Source organism: Patella vulgata, chromosome 6, assembly GCF_932274485.2.
Source record: "Patella vulgata chromosome 6, xgPatVulg1.2, whole genome shotgun sequence".
NCBI classification, from domain to species: Eukaryota; Metazoa; Mollusca; class Gastropoda; family Patellidae; genus Patella; species Patella vulgata.
In genome coordinates this window covers 49454623-49466460 of record NC_065884.2, presented here as the reverse complement: position 1 = coordinate 49466460, position 11838 = coordinate 49454623, and the positions used below count along the sequence as shown (strand labels likewise).

General features: G+C 34.9%; 1 long non-coding RNA gene across 1 annotated transcript; it reads right to left on the bottom strand.

Moving 5' to 3' along the window:
* Nucleotides 1-271: 271 nt before the first annotated feature.
* LOC130013091 (uncharacterized) lies at nt 272-11584 on the bottom strand. The gene is made up of 10 exons (XR_008788431.1): nt 11548-11584; nt 10404-10469; nt 8652-8702; nt 7764-7841; nt 6643-6708; nt 4891-4941; nt 4003-4080; nt 2882-2947; nt 1129-1179; nt 272-318 (listed from the first exon to the last, which is right to left on the bottom strand). It is a non-coding gene; the product is annotated as an uncharacterized LOC130013091 (long non-coding RNA).
* Between the last annotated feature and the right edge of the window lie 254 nt (nt 11585-11838).

Here is an 11838-nt window from a genome sequence, read left to right as displayed (position 1 = left end):
ATTGTTTCCGCTATAATGGGATATAGACGAAGAGAGTTTCAATTGAATTTGAATTCAATGTTTACATTAGATTTATTTCAAATTTGGAATATAGCATTGGGGTCACAGCAGGGTGAACTCTATCGATGCTGAATGAACGAATCCTATATTCCATGACCTATCATCCCCTCCTTTCCCGAGGTTACAGTTCTTAACAGATTGGTGGTGATTTAAAGACCTGGGTATTAGTGTAACACTTACCTACACATACATTAAGATCGCCAGTACGGCATACTGGTTTATCAGTAATACCAGAACAATCATTATCGGTAGTGCACGCTGAAAAATATAATTCAAAAACATTATATTTAAATAGCAGGCCAGTCCTGTCTTCATAAAATGGAGTAATTTCTTAGGAACATTATTAACCCAATGTATAAGATCGTTGTATATCTGTCGACTGCATCCACGGTTGACCTAATCTGTAATAAACCTGTGCATATAAAGAAAGTTTCTCCCTCAAACCTATAACGCATCCAAATATATTTTAAGATAGATAAATAGAATCGATAGAGGGGTATTCAGCAGTGGGAGTAAACCGGGAGTCCAGGAGAAAACCATGGAAGTTGGGCAGACGACTTTACTCCTTGTCACGTACAAACTTGGGATCGACTTGGCGCAATGACATACCTTATATTTATACATGTCGTATGAAGCCACATACAGTAAACAAAATTCAACTATGAACTCTCTTTGAAAAGAGTTGTCGGGTAACGATCGGCCATTTTGATTACTCCCCTTTGTTTTAATCACGCAACATCAAATAATCACCGCTAATCTATTTGTTAGGGTTAATTAATATGACGAATAAAGACAAGATAAAGGCTTTATTATCGGCAATTAACAATCAGTTGAAACCGTTAATCCCAGACAATTGTTTAGTATTACTCATGACACGTTCGGGATTATCAGCAAGTTGATTGATATATAGTATACCGCTATGGTTAATCAAGGATAAATACGATTAGAATTTTAAGGATTTTTTTTCGCCAATTCTAAAAAAGAATCGCCAGTACCCCAATTACATTAGTTGAATAGGGAGTTCGGTTTTTAGCTTTCATTAAGTTTTATCATTATCTATACACTTACCTATTGCACACGATGCCCTAGCTGGGTCATATACTTCAGTGCTTTGACATGCTGAAAAATGAACGTGGATATCATTATTTTACAATATTTTACAACAAAAGAACAACAATTAACTATCATATATCTACGATCACGATTTTAAGAAAAGATAATAATTATAGAAAAGGGCATCATTTCAAATGGAGTCTATTATGTTAGTAGGTACAGGGGTTATACGAAAGCAAACATATTTCAATGACCAGGAAAATCTCTCGATCAGGAATGTATTGGTTCTTACAAACATTTCTCAAATACAACTTTTAAATTGTAATCCTTACATTAGTCAGTAACCAAAATAATGTTTCTTTGTAGATTAATCGTGGGTATTATTCTGGAGTTCAAGGTTGTAGACAATTTTCAAAACTGATAACGTTCACTTGACAAAAGAAACTTACCAATTGGCATCCATTAACTGTGTGTATAGTAAAATGTCGTTTTTGAGATATTTTATAGAAAACAATCAAAACGATTCGTATTGAAATTTAGCATGCCTTATTGATATTTGTTTATATTTCAAAATACAAATTAAAGAAGATTGACATCCTTACAATCATACAGTAATAGGGTAATAAACTGTTTTATTACTGTTGACGGTTGAATGGAACTCCAAATCCACATTTAATATGGTATTAGGCTTGAAGAGTTATAGTAGACATACACAACATAAACGACAGACAAAGGCAAATAGGCTTAAAACAAAAAAATAAACGCCTTCTTTGCTATTATGATTCAGACTGAATTCCTTGACCAGTCCTAATTAACAAAAAGTATAAAATGCTCATAACTCTAAACGGCAATATAACTTAAGACTTTAGGTTCTATTAGTAAAATCCCCATTTTAAAATTTCACAATTAATGTGAACGTATATTGATGTCAACTCTGCACACGTATTCAAGGAACTGCATTAATCTCAAGTAACTCAACTTTAAGGAAATGTCTCTAAAACATGAAATGTCTTGCACACTGAGGGCTTCTGTCTAAATGAAACTTTGTACATATAATTTTGGGGAGTATGAAGAACGCGTGTCAATATTTGTTGCATCCACAGAGGTGAATTCACAGAGCAAAGTTAACAACCAAAACTGAAGTTCATTTATACAGCCATTTCCGAAACCCCATAGTGGACGTATCCGCCCAGGGGGGGGGGGGGGGCTCTAATGCGCGATTAAAGAATATTTCTATCATAGCACAAAACCTGACCTAGGGTAACCTGGATATTTATTTTTAATGAATTACGGCTTAAGTCTCACCTTCACATACATTTTCAGCATTACACACCCCTGCACACGTATTCAAGAAACTGCATTAATCTCAAGTAACTCAACTTTGAGGAAATGTCTCTAAAACGGGAAATGCTGGGATAGAAACGGGATCTTTCTGGTTTGTAAGTCGGTGACTTGCACACTGAGCAACCAGGGCTTTTGTCTAAATGAAACTTTGTACATATGGTTTTGGGGAGTATGAAGAACGCGTGTCAATAATTGTTGCATCCACAGAGGTGAATTCACAGAGCAAAGTTAACATCCAAAACTGTAGTTCATTTATAGAGCCATTTCCGAAACGCCATAGCAAACGTATCCGCCCAAGCGGCCGCTAAAGCATGATTAAATAATATTCTATCATAGCACAAAACCTGACTTGAATTACGGCTAATCAGTAAGTGGTAAATAAATTCTAAACCCTAGCCCTTTACATGACTAGCTTAAGTCTCACCTTCACATACATTTTCAGCATTACACACTTTTTGTTGATTAGAACAATCAGCGTTGGAATTGCATCCTGTAAAATATAATCGCATATCAATATTACACAAATCTATAATAGACGAAGAGATAAATATTACTCTAATCGAGGGTTGATATGTGAAATAACCCAAGGCCGGAGTTAGGGTAGATATCAGATATCACCCTCTGATGACGTCACTACAGGTTGATACGTTTCATAACATGTATGGGAGATCAAAGGAAATAACATCCCAAGGTGTGTAAAATAGTTTATCAACGAACCTCGGGTCGTACTACCATTGAGAGCAACCTGGCACAGTCATCATTCACTAATGACAGGTGTCTGGGTTTTTATCTAAGGTCAGATGGAATTTTAATTACCATCAACTGCCAGTGACTACCGACAACTGTTATCTGAGAATCTTAATCTCTGGATTACAAAAAATATTTGAAATGGATTTTTTTAACGGGTCATGAACTTTTAATGTATTTTACAATGCGGTAAAATATCTATAACTAATTTGTGACCAATTTCGAGTTTATCAGTCAATTTAGTAAATCTTGAAAGGCTACAGATTCAAACAGTAATAATAATTTAATTATGAATAATCTAAAATAGAGATTAATTGGGAATATGATCTTATAATCAGCAAGGAGTGGGAGAATTTATTTATTTATCTAAACTTGTAGTTGATAAAGCGATAATACAAGATAGTTCTGTTGCAAATCAACGTTTGGGAGAAACAGAACAATACTTTATGCAAACCCAACGGAATAAACGGCAGGTATATACTGTAGTGTATACCCTACCCATAAGCAGAAATATCGGCACAGAAATTATTAAATATAAGTTAGGGCCATCTGATTTCTATTGTTTCCGCTATAATGGGATATAGACGAAGAGAGTTTCAATTGAATTTGAATTCAATGTTTACATTAGATTTATTTCAAATTTGGAATATAGCATTGGGGTCACAGCAGGGTGAACTCTATCGATGCTGAATGAACGAATCCTATATTCCATGACCTATCATCCCCTCCTTTCCCGAGGTTACAGTTCTTAACAGATTGGTGGTGATTTAAAGACCTGGGTATTAGTGTAACACTTACCTACACATACATTAAGATCGCCAGTACGGCATACTGGTTTATCAGTAATACCAGAACAATCATTATCGGTAGTGCACGCTGAAAAATATAATTCAAAAACATTATATTTAAATAGCAGGCCAGTCCTGTCTTCATAAAATGGAGTAATTTCTTAGGAACATTATTAACCCAATGTATAAGATCGTTGTATATCTGTCGACTGCATCCACGGTTGACCTAATCTGTAATAAACCTGTGCATATAAAGAAAGTTTCTCCCTCAAACCTATAACGCATCCAAATATATTTTAAGATAGATAAATAGAATCGATAGAGGGGTATTCAGCAGTGGGAGTAAACCGGGAGTCCAGGAGAAAACCATGGAAGTTGGGCAGACGACTTTACTCCTTGTCACGTACAAACTTGGGATCGACTTGGCGCAATGACATACCTTATATTTATACATGTCGTATGAAGCCACATACAGTAAACAAAATTCAACTATGAACTCTCTTTGAAAAGAGTTGTCGGGTAACGATCGGCCATTTTGATTACTCCCCTTTGTTTTAATCACGCAACATCAAATAATCACCGCTAATCTATTTGTTAGGGTTAATTAATATGACGAATAAAGACAAGATAAAGGCTTTATTATCGGCAATTAACAATCAGTTGAAACCGTTAATCCCAGACAATTGTTTAGTATTACTCATGACACGTTCGGGATTATCAGCAAGTTGATTGATATATAGTATACCGCTATGGTTAATCAAGGATAAATACGATTAGAATTTTAAGGATTTTTTTTCGCCAATTCTAAAAAAGAATCGCCAGTACCCCAATTACATTAGTTGAATAGGGAGTTCGGTTTTTAGCTTTCATTAAGTTTTATCATTATCTATACACTTACCTATTGCACACGATGCCCTAGCTGGGTCATATACTTCAGTGCTTTGACATGCTGAAAAATGAACGTGGATATCATTATTTTACAATATTTTACAACAAAAGAACAACAATTAACTATCATATATCTACGATCACGATTTTAAGAAAAGATAATAATTATAGAAAAGGGCATCATTTCAAATGGAGTCTATTATGTTAGTAGGTACAGGGGTTATACGAAAGCAAACATATTTCAATGACCAGGAAAATCTCTCGATCAGGAATGTATTGGTTCTTACAAACATTTCTCAAATACAACTTTTAAATTGTAATCCTTACATTAGTCAGTAACCAAAATAATGTTTCTTTGTAGATTAATCGTGGGTATTATTCTGGAGTTCAAGGTTGTAGACAATTTTCAAAACTGATAACGTTCACTTGACAAAAGAAACTTACCAATTGGCATCCATTAACTGTGTGTATAGTAAAATGTCGTTTTTGAGATATTTTATAGAAAACAATCAAAACGATTCGTATTGAAATTTAGCATGCCTTATTGATATTTGTTTATATTTCAAAATACAAATTAAAGAAGATTGACATCCTTACAATCATACAGTAATAGGGTAATAAACTGTTTTATTACTGTTGACGGTTGAATGGAACTCCAAATCCACATTTAATATGGTATTAGGCTTGAAGAGTTATAGTAGACATACACAACATAAACGACAGACAAAGGCAAATAGGCTTAAAACAAAAAAATAAACGCCTTCTTTGCTATTATGATTCAGACTGAATTCCTTGACCAGTCCTAATTAACAAAAAGTATAAAATGCTCATAACTCTAAACGGCAATATAACTTAAGACTTTAGGTTCTATTAGTAAAATCCCCATTTTAAAATTTCACAATTAATGTGAACGTATATTGATGTCAACTCTGCACACGTATTCAAGGAACTGCATTAATCTCAAGTAACTCAACTTTAAGGAAATGTCTCTAAAACATGAAATGTCTTGCACACTGAGGGCTTCTGTCTAAATGAAACTTTGTACATATAATTTTGGGGAGTATGAAGAACGCGTGTCAATATTTGTTGCATCCACAGAGGTGAATTCACAGAGCAAAGTTAACAACCAAAACTGAAGTTCATTTATACAGCCATTTCCGAAACCCCATAGTGGACGTATCCGCCCAGGGGGGGGGGGGGGCTCTAATGCGCGATTAAAGAATATTTCTATCATAGCACAAAACCTGACCTAGGGTAACCTGGATATTTATTTTTAATGAATTACGGCTTAAGTCTCACCTTCACATACATTTTCAGCATTACACACCCCTGCACACGTATTCAAGAAACTGCATTAATCTCAAGTAACTCAACTTTAAGGAAATGTCTCTAAAACGGGAAATGCTGGGATAGAAACGGGATCTTTCTGGTTTGTAAGTCGGTGACTTGCACACTGAGCAACCAGGGCTTTTGTCTAAATGAAACTTTGTACATATGGTTTTGGGGAGTATGAAGAACGCGTGTCAATAATTGTTGCATCCACAGAGGTGAATTCACAGAGCAAAGTTAACATCCAAAACTGTAGTTCATTTATAGAGCCATTTCCGAAACGCCATAGCAAACGTATCCGCCCAAGCGGCCGCTAAAGCATGATTAAATAATATTCTATCATAGCACAAAACCTGACTTGAATTACGGCTAATCAGTAAGTGGTAAATAAATTCTAAACCCTAGCCCTTTACATGACTAGCTTAAGTCTCACCTTCACATACATTTTCAGCATTACACACTTTTTGTTGATTAGAACAATCAGCGTTGGAATTGCATCCTGTAAAATATAATCGCATATCAATATTACACAAATCTATAATAGACGAAGAGATAAATATTACTCTAATCGAGGGTTGATATGTGAAATAACCCAAGGCCGGAGTTAGGGTAGATATCAGATATCACCCTCTGATGACGTCACTACAGGTTGATACGTTTCATAACATGTATGGGAGATCAAAGGAAATAACATCCCAAGGTGTGTAAAATAGTTTATCAACGAACCTCGGGTCGTACTACCATTGAGAGCAACCTGGCACAGTCATCATTCACTAATGACAGGTGTCTGGGTTTTTATCTAAGGTCAGATGGAATTTTAATTACCATCAACTGCCAGTGACTACCGACAACTGTTATCTGAGAATCTTAATCTCTGGATTACAAAAAATATTTGAAATGGATTTTTTTAACGGGTCATGAACTTTTAATGTATTTTACAATGCGGTAAAATATCTATAACTAATTTGTGACCAATTTCGAGTTTATCAGTCAATTTAGTAAATCTTGAAAGGCTACAGATTCAAACAGTAATAATAATTTAATTATGAATAATCTAAAATAGAGATTAATTGGGAATATGATCTTATAATCAGCAAGGAGTGGGAGAATTTATTTATTTATCTAAACTTGTAGTTGATAAAGCGATAATACAAGATAGTTCTGTTGCAAATCAACGTTTGGGAGAAACAGAACAATACTTTATGCAAACCCAACGGAATAAACGGCAGGTATATACTGTAGTGTATACCCTACCCATAAGCAGAAATATCGGCACAGAAATTATTAAATATAAGTTAGGGCCATCTGATTTCTATTGTTTCCGCTATAATGGGATATAGACGAAGAGAGTTTCAATTGAATTTGAATTCAATGTTTACATTAGATTTATTTCAAATTTGGAATATAGCATTGGGGTCACAGCAGGGTGAACTCTATCGATGCTGAATGAACGAATCCTATATTCCATGACCTATCATCCCCTCCTTTCCCTAGGTTACAGTTCTTAACAGATTGGTGGTGATTTAAAGACCTGGGTATTAGTGTAACACTTACCTACACATACATTAAGATCGCCAGTACGGCATACTGGTTTATCAGTAATACCAGAACAATCATTATCGGTAGTGCACGCTGAAAAATATAATTCAAAAACATTATATTTAAATAGCAGGCCAGTCCTGTCTTCATAAAATGGAGTAATTTCTTAGGAACATTATTAACCCAATGTATAAGATCGTTGTATATCTGTCGACTGCATCCACGGTTGACCTAATCTGTAATAAACCTGTGCATATAAAGAAAGTTTCTCCCTCAAACCTATAACGCATCCAAATATATTTTAAGATAGATAAATAGAATCGATAGAGGGGTATTCAGCAGTGGGAGTAAACCGGGAGTCCAGGAGAAAACCATGGAAGTTGGGCAGACGACTTTACTCCTTGTCACGTACAAACTTGGGATCGACTTGGCGCAATGACATACCTTATATTTATACATGTCGTATGAAGCCACATACAGTAAACAAAATTCAACTATGAACTCTCTTTGAAAAGAGTTGTCGGGTAACGATCGGCCATTTTGATTACTCCCCTTTGTTTTAATCACGCAACATCAAATAATCACCGCTAATCTATTTGTTAGGGTTAATTAATATGACGAATAAAGACAAGATAAAGGCTTTATTATCGGCAATTAACAATCAGTTGAAACCGTTAATCCCAGACAATTGTTTAGTATTACTCATGACACGTTCGGGATTATCAGCAAGTTGATTGATATATAGTATACCGCTATGGTTAATCAAGGATAAATACGATTAGAATTTTAAGGATTTTTTTTCGCCAATTCTAAAAAAGAATCGCCAGTACCCCAATTACATTAGTTGAATAGGGAGTTCGGTTTTTAGCTTTCATTAAGTTTTATCATTATCTATACACTTACCTATTGCACACGATGCCCTAGCTGGGTCATATACTTCAGTGCTTTGACATGCTGAAAAATGAACGTGGATATCATTATTTTACAATATTTTACAACAAAAGAACAACAATTAACTATCATATATCTACGATCACGATTTTAAGAAAAGATAATAATTATAGAAAAGGGCATCATTTCAAATGGAGTCTATTATGTTAGTTGGTACAGGGGTTATACGAAAGCAAACATATTTCAATGACCAGGAAAATCTCTCGATCAGGAATGTATTGGTTCTTACAAACATTTCTCAAATACAACTTTTAAATTGTAATCCTTACATTAGTCAGTAACCAAAATAATGTTTCTTTGTAGATTAATCGTGGGTATTATTCTGGAGTTCAAGGTTGTAGACAATTTTCAAAACTGATAACGTTCACTTGACAAAAGAAACTTACCAATTGGCATCCATTAACTGTGTGTATAGTAAAATGTCGTTTTTGAGATATTTTATAGAAAACAATCAAAACGATTCGTATTGAAATTTAGCATGCCTTATTGATATTTGTTTATATTTCAAAATACAAATTAAAGAAGATTGACATCCTTACAATCATACAGTAATAGGGTAATAAACTGTTTTATTACTGTTGACGGTTGAATGGAACTCCAAATCCACATTTAATATGGTATTAGGCTTGAAGAGTTATAGTAGACATACACAACATAAACGACAGACAAAGGCAAATAGGCTTAAAACAAAAAAATAAACGCCTTCTTTGCTATTATGATTCAGACTGAATTCCTTGACCAGTCCTAATTAACAAAAAGTATAAAATGCTCATAACTCTAAACGGCAATATAACTTAAGACTTTAGGTTCTATTAGTAAAATCCCCATTTTAAAATTTCACAATTAATGTGAACGTATATTGATGTCAACTCTGCACACGTATTCAAGGAACTGCATTAATCTCAAGTAACTCAACTTTAAGGAAATGTCTCTAAAACATGAAATGTCTTGCACACTGAGGGCTTCTGTCTAAATGAAACTTTGTACATATAATTTTGGGGAGTATGAAGAACGCGTGTCAATATTTGTTGCATCCACAGAGGTGAATTCACAGAGCAAAGTTAACAACCAAAACTGAAGTTCATTTATACAGCCATTTCCGAAACCCCATAGTGGACGTATCCGCCCAGGGGGGGGGGGGGGCTCTAATGCGCGATTAAAGAATATTTCTATCATAGCACAAAACCTGACCTAGGGTAACCTGGATATTTATTTTTAATGAATTACGGCTTAAGTCTCACCTTCACATACATTTTCAGCATTACACACCCCTGCACACGTATTCAAGAAACTGCATTAATCTCAAGTAACTCAACTTTAAGGAAATGTCTCTAAAACGGGAAATGCTGGGATAGAAACGGGATCTTTCTGGTTTGTAAGTCGGTGACTTGCACACTGAGCAACCAGGGCTTTTGTCTAAATGAAACTTTGTACATATGGTTTTGGGGAGTATGAAGAACGCGTGTCAATAATTGTTGCATCCACAGAGGTGAATTCACAGAGCAAAGTTAACATCCAAAACTGTAGTTCATTTATAGAGCCATTTCCGAAACGCCATAGCAAACGTATCCGCCCAAGCGGCCGCTAAAGCATGATTAAATAATATTCTATCATAGCACAAAACCTGACTTGAATTACGGCTAATCAGTAAGTGGTAAATAAATTCTAAACCCTAGCCCTTTACATGACTAGCTTAAGTCTCACCTTCACATACATTTTCAGCATTACACACTTTTTGTTGATTAGAACAATCAGCGTTGGAATTGCATCCTGTAAAATATAATCGCATATCAATATTACACAAATCTATAATAGACGAAGAGATAAATATTACTCTAATCGAGGGTTGATATGTGAAATAACCCAAGGCCGGAGTTAGGGTAGATATCAGATATCACCCTCTGATGACGTCACTACAGGTTGATACGTTTCATAACATGTATGGGAGATCAAAGGAAATAACATCCCAAGGTGTGTAAAATAGTTTATCAACGAACCTCGGGTCGTACTACCATTGAGAGCAACCTGGCACAGTCATCATTCACTAATGACAGGTGTCTGGGTTTTTATCTAAGGTCAGATGGAATTTTAATTACCATCAACTGCCAGTGACTACCGACAACTGTTATCTGAGAATCTTAATCTCTGGATTACAAAAAATATTTGAAATGGATTTTTTTAACGGGTCATGAACTTTTAATGTATTTTACAATGCGGTAAAATATCTATAACTAATTTGTGACCAATTTCGAGTTTATCAGTCAATTTAGTAAATCTTGAAAGGCTACAGATTCAAACAGTAATAATAATTTAATTATGAATAATCTAAAATAGAGATTAATTGGGAATATGATCTTATAATCAGCAAGGAGTGGGAGAATTTATTTATTTATCTAAACTTGTAGTTGATAAAGCGATAATACAAGATAGTTCTGTTGCAAATCAACGTTTGGGAGAAACAGAACAATACTTTATGCAAACCCAACGGAATAAACGGCAGGTATATACTGTAGTATATACCCTACCCATAAGCAGAAATATTGGCACAGAAATTATTAAATATACCATTTATGGCCATATATGGCCATCTGATTCTATTGTTTTCCGCTATAATGGGATATAGACGAAGAGAGTTTCAATTGAATTTGAATTCAATGTTTACATTAGATTTATTTCAAATTTGGAATATAGCATTGGGGTCACGGCAGGGTGAGCTCTATCGATGCTGAATGAACGAATCCTATAGATATTCAGTATTCCATGACCTATCATCCCCTCCTTTCCCAAGGTGACAGTTTTTAACAGATTGGTGGTGATTTAAAGACCAGGGTATTATTGTAACACTTACCTACACATACTTTAGCTTCGCTAGTACTGCATACTGGTGTAGCAGTATGATCAGTACAGTCACTATCGACAGTGCACTCTGAAAAATATCATTCAAAAACGCAATAGCATGTTTTATATTCTACTAATTTCTCCTTATTAAAGCGCATCCAAATATATTTTAAGATAGATAAATAGAATCGATAGAGGGGTATGCAGCAGTGGGAGGAAATCGGGGATCCAGGAGAAAACCATGGAAATTGGGCAGGTAGGTTTCTGGGGTTTTACGTCCACTTCCACCTAGGGTGATATC